Consider the following 6,000-nt stretch of genomic DNA (forward strand, 5'->3'; position numbering starts at 1 on the left):
TCGGTTCCCAGCAGGTCAGAAACTCCCTTTCCTCAGAATACAAATCTTTTCAGATAGATAACACACCGATCAAGGTCCTTGATAAAGTTAAAACGCTCGGCATAAAGATGGAAGCATAATTAGGAGCCGAAGCACAGGCGCAATACACAAAAAAAACTTGCGGATTCTATCTTAGACTCCTTAAAATCATCAGGCCCTATCTCTCAGAGGATAATTGCGCCACAGTGGCTAGGGGCAACCATCCTATCTCGGCTGGATTACGGAAATGCCCTGTTGGTAGGAGCAAACAATAAATGCATTAAAGCCTTCCAGATTATACAAAACAACGCAGTCAGGATTATTAAGCGCATATCCAAACTCAATCATATTAGCAACTTCAGGAGAGAATTGCATTGGCTTAAAATAGAGAATAGAATTCAATTCAAAGCCCTTACCATCGCACATCGCTGCATTTACGGTAAAGCTCCTGTGTACTTGAAAGCAAAAATTCACACATACGTATCCACTCGCTCTCTTAGATCGGCCGACCAAAACAAAGTGGTGGTAGAGAAGCATAATCGTTAGCTAGGCCTAGGCAAATACTTCCCGACAGTTACTGCAGGTCTTTGGAACAACTTACCCATTAATATAAGAAAAGAAGTGAATTACTTAAGCTTTAGGAAGCACGTGAAGACTCCTATTTTTAGCTAATTGACCCTCATTTTACACCTAGCTGCATTCTTTGTTTTGTCCTGTGTCTTATGATGGTATTACGTGTGTTCATGTTTCTGCGCCCGAGACTTGCGAGTACCGGTGCAATATAAATGAAATAGAAAATAGAAAAATAGAAATTGCCAGGCCTTGGATTGACTTGTTCATGCGTATTGCTACGCCAGTTGTTCCAGAGCCAGCGCAAAGATATACAGCGACAGGGGACATCCCTGCCACGCCCGCGGCTCAGTGGGAACTCCCGCAAGGTGACTCTGTTCATCACCACCTTCACACTTGCGTGTTGGTAAAGACCCATCACCCCTGTCAGCTACCTCAGCCCTATCCCCATCCTCGTCAGGGTTTCTTGCATGAATCTCCATTCAATTCTATCAAATGCCTTTTCGGCATCTACTGAGAGCAGAATCGCGTCTTCCTCTCTGTTGTCTACACCTGCCACCAGGTCTTACGGATATTGTTCATCCCTTGCCTGTCTCTGACATATCCGACTTGATCATTGTGCACCGGCGGGGGGAGGACCAGACCCAGCCTTCCCGCCAGGACACTGGTTTGAGTCTGTATTAATCAGTGAAATGGGTCTAAAAGACAGACACACCGTAGCGTCCTTACCTTCCGTGGGGATAACTATTATACAAGCCTGCGTGAATGATGCTGGGGTGACCTCACCGTCTAGTATGTCGTTAAAGAGCTTCATCAAGAATAAAATTAGCAGATGGTCATGTCTTTTGTAAAAAACTGGCATGCAGCCGTCCTGACCCGGACTTGACCCTGCCCTCAAGCGTGATATGGCTACTCGTATTTCCTCCCAAGTGATAGGAGCACCTAACCCCTCCTGTTCCTCTAACTTTAGGCTCCGCAGGGGAAGGGCATCTAAGTATGCACAGATCGCTCCCTCCTCTGCGGGGTCTACTGTAGTGTATAAAATGGCATAGAAATCCCCAAATCTAGCTGCTATCCCAGCAGGATCGTTAATACCCCCCCCCCCCTGTAATGCTATAAACCATCCTCTCTGCCCTCTGACACCTCAAACAGGATGCTAAAAATGTGTGCGCCTTGTCCCCATTCTCGAAAGATTTCTGCTTTCCAAAATGGAGGTGTGCCACCACCTTTCCCTGCCATATCTCCCCCAGGTCCTGCCTCATCTCCCTTATTTCTTGTAGCAGGTCTTCTGACTGGCCCACCGTCACCCTCATCTCCCCCTCCCGTCCCTTGATCTGCTTTTTCAGGTCGGATTCGTGCAACACCATTTCCCACTTTTTGGCTGTTCCCTCAGAGATTATGAGGCCTCTGAAAGTGGCCTTTGCTGCCTCCGACACTACGTGTAGCAGTGTGTCCCCTGTATCGTTGCAGTGAAAAAAAATCTTTCACCTCCACCCAAAGGAAGTCCCTAAAAACCACATCCCTAAAGTGTGTTGTTGCAAACACAGCGCATATCCACTGGGGTGCCTGGCCCCAAATCCTGCATGACTACACACATATCGTGATCGTACCACCCCACTATCTGAATATCATTAGGTGCTTCAGGGTGGTTGCTAGCAACACTCATTACGAGCATGCCAGTCCGGGAAAAGGTGCCAGTAACAACGGAGTATGTACCGCCACCTTTTCCAGACAGGCATTTGTATTTGAATTCTATTTATTTGTATAGCGCACCAAGCCTAAGGGCAACTCTGAGTCTGCTGGTAGGGGCAGTTAACTACCAGCAGGCCTGACCAACAGATTATTCACTGAAGCACCATTAACAACCCCCACCCCGATGGCTTGCCCGGCCCTACCCACAAACCTGGTTGAAGACTAGAGACACCCCAAAAGAATAGGTCCACCAAAAAGAGACCCCTTGCCCCAGAGCGCACCCGATCCCTCTGCCACCATAAATAGCTCACAACTTTGAAATTGAACTAACAATCTTTAAAACATCTTCTCAAACGAATGAGGTCTGCGGGGGCCACAACAGCAGAGCACTCCTGCTGGCTCCTTAGTCAGTGGCCACCGGCTGGGCCAAAGAAATAGTCAGAGAAAGGGCGGCGGTGACAGTGCCATGGTGTGTTGAATTTCCAGAACTTCCTTGTACCTGCCGCCCTAACCCACCTCGAGTGAGCCAGGAGATTCTCTTTGTGTGGATCGATCGTTGTCACAGAATCACTTGCTGCCGGGCCATGTTCTTCCGCCTTCAGGTGATTAAAAATGCCCTTTGCCTCCTTCAGTGAGGTGACCCATTATTCCTCAGTGCGATATTCAAAGGATAGAGTGAATGGAAAGCCCCACCTTTAGCACATGTTCTTCTCCCTTAACCACTGGGTCAGCGAAGGACACTGTCTGCGCTTGGTCAGGTTCATTGTCGAGAAATATTGGAAAATCTGTACCTGCTACCCCTCAAATGTAATCTGGTCCCTCTCCCTGGCTTTCCTCAGGATGGCTGCCATGTGCCTGTAATAGCGGCACTTCGCCAGGACTGACCTGGGCCCTCCCGGGGGGCCACCTGCCAGATATAGCCTGGCGAATGTGATTTCGGGCGAGGGCGCTTCCTCAAAAAGGCCATTTATCAGCAACTGCACCAGGTGCTCAAATGAGAGGGCAGGTTCCCCCGGGTTCTCCTTCGTGCCCATAATGCGAATTTTCGTGCGTCTCTCTCTCTCTGTTCCTGAGGTGATCGACCTTGAGCTCGAGATCCCTTGCCTTCTGCTCAAAGTCCTGCATCCGCCTGCCTCTGTTAAATCGCTGATAGTTTGTTGTTCTCAAAGGACTCCAGCTTCTACTCGACTTTATCCACCCTGCCCTTGAGCTCAGTAGGAGTCCCCTCTTTATCAATCTATTTCCATCCAGCAGCATTCTGATGTATACCTTAGTGTACCCTGCCTGGCCGAGTCCGAGGTCTGGGATCGGCCCTCCATTATTATCATCTGCTCTCCACCTGCCATTCTCAGAAAGCTCTGCAAAAGCATTGCTGTGCCGGGGTCCAGCATGCAGCACCCCCAGTGCCCCTGATAGTAACTTCCTGCAGGGACCAACATGGTCCCTGCAGGAAGGCCACCCCCCATGCTGAGTGCTTCTCAGAGGCCCTGCACCTGCTGCTCCTTTCCAATCACTGTTGCAGTCATGGCTGTGCCGTAGTTCAAAGGAGGACTAGGAGATGTCTGGCCGGGTGCAAAGCGGCCTGTTAACTGAAACACGAGTCCCTCCGCACCACCAAGGACTGGCTCCTGCCTCCACTCTGCCTCCTGGGGGCCACAAGACTGCCTCGGGACCCTCTCAGCCTGCCTCCTCCCTGTGCTGGGACATACCCTTTGCATCTGCTACCGGACCTGGGTGCACTCCTGTGCGTGTGCCCCGATGGCACTCCACCTTTCAGTGATTCTGGGCCACCTTTTACCTTATAGGACACACTGGGCCTCATCACGAGTTGGGCAGAGTGGTAAAATGCGGTTGTAACACAATTACAGTCACATTCTCTCTGAGCTGGAGGGGAATGCGCCGGCTTCAATGCAATTTTCAGGGCTATTACCGCTGGCATTATTACCGCCGGCAGTAATAGTGCCACCCAACCAGATTGGGTCCAATGAACCTAATGGGGATGGAGACTTACCGACTGCCCCTCCCACCCCCGCCAATTCCGGATCCGGTGCAAATTGCGCTGGACCGAGTTGCAGTAACGCTAATTGTGTTGGGCGGTATTCCGCCGCAATTAGCACCGGGATACTACTGTTGGCGAGTCATGATTTCTTCAACAGTTTGAACATCGATTCTCTCTGGTGAGGCATCCGAGTCGCACTTGGGATCTTCATGTTGTTTAAACCAACTTGATGTAGGCCCTCGTTGAGACCATACAAAGCTTTTTTATTTTTTTAAATTTTTTTTAACGCACATTGCTTACAAACTAAACGGCACCTCGCGTGGAAAGCAGCTTTGTGAAATTCACAAACCCTCTGCTGGCGTGTCTTTGTTTTTTTAAATTTTTATAAGGATTGGTAGTTTTTACAACACAGTCACAACGTTTAGAAAACAATGTTCTTCAGTCCAATTCGGAGCCATGTGTGAGCCTATCTCTCTCCTCTTTTAGGAATGAACTACCAGTCTATCGTGATTCTGCTCCAAAAGAAAAACGAAATGGCCTGGAGCTCAGAGAAACGTTCAACCTCATTCCATTCACCTGATGATGTGGAAAGGAAGCCATGTTGTAAATATTGGAAGTATGCCCTGAGGATGTATGCCTTTGCATCACACCCGCCAAGCCATGACTCCCTCACACAAATCACTCTGTATACGCAACCTACAGGAGAAGACATCTGGGATGGAAAACTGTTGCTACAGGTAAACTTGCTTTCCGTTTTCGGGCCTACCTTTCCCATCCATAACAGATCTAGTCTCCGAAGCACAAAGTAGATTAACGCCAGAGACACGACAAGGAGTAGAAATTCCATCATCCCGCAACTGACACGGCTGGTTTACTTCATGTATACTTGCCAGGCGGCCGACGTTCTTTGCTCTGCCCTTGCCTCTTATGAAGAGAGCATTGTGCAAATGGACGCCAATGTTTACGCAAGCGTGGTCTAACATAAAGCTGAAAACAGGAAGGGGATAACCTTCTGCGCAGGGTTGACTTGGTCTGTTTGTTCATCAGTGACATCACAATTATAACAATACACCCTGCCCACTTCGGTGTCATCAATAGGAAAAGATACACTCTGACATTAAAAAGGGTTATTTTACATTAAAATATATGTTGTCTACACTCCTCCTAGCTTGAGGTAAAGATTTCAGTTTAATGTAATATGGCGACGTTGGACAGTCGTTGAATTGATGAATAATTTTTAGTTTTACCATTCCCATTTTAAACAAATCAATTTTCCTTTAAAAATGTATGTGCTTCCATTAGTGACAAACTTTACGGACAACAAAATACGGAACTAAGAATTGTAACCATGGCAGCAAACAACATGGAGCAGCCTCTCCTCCCATGTGTGAAGTGGTGCTGGTATTTGGATTGGCATTTTATCATCTGTGGAATTAAAAGAAATCAAACCAATGACCATTAACATTTGTGGCGATGTGTTATAGGTTCCAGTTTTTGAAAATGTAACCTTTATTCCTCCTGCCTCCCTCACGAGAGAGGGAAAGCTAAGGTAAACCTGTAGACCAGGTGAGATGTCTGCGCCTGTATCACCACGCCAGTTGAGGTCCCAGGCACATCTACACCTTGCATGGGCGACCCTCTCTGCAGCTGGCCACCCCGCATGGGTACATCTAACATGGCCATCAGGGAGCATCTGCTCCGTGCAAACATGTCCAACGCCA

The 6,000-nt window shown here is 48.3% G+C and overlaps 1 long non-coding RNA gene across 1 annotated transcript in view; it reads right to left on the bottom strand.

Moving 5' to 3' along the window:
- LOC138566005 (uncharacterized) overlaps nucleotides 1-5,266 on the bottom strand; it is a 55,816-nt gene extending 50,550 nt beyond the window's left edge. Inside the window, exon 1 of the long non-coding RNA XR_011301774.1 lies at nucleotides 5,046-5,266. This is a non-coding gene — a long non-coding RNA (uncharacterized lncRNA). The remainder of the gene's footprint in view (nucleotides 1-5,045) is intronic.
- Nucleotides 5,267-6,000: the final 734 nt, after the last annotated feature.

This window comes from Ambystoma mexicanum, chromosome 2p (assembly GCF_040938575.1).
Source record: "Ambystoma mexicanum isolate Mex_15411 chromosome 2p, UKY_AmexF1_1, whole genome shotgun sequence".
NCBI lineage: Eukaryota > Metazoa > Chordata > Amphibia > Caudata > Ambystomatidae > Ambystoma > Ambystoma mexicanum.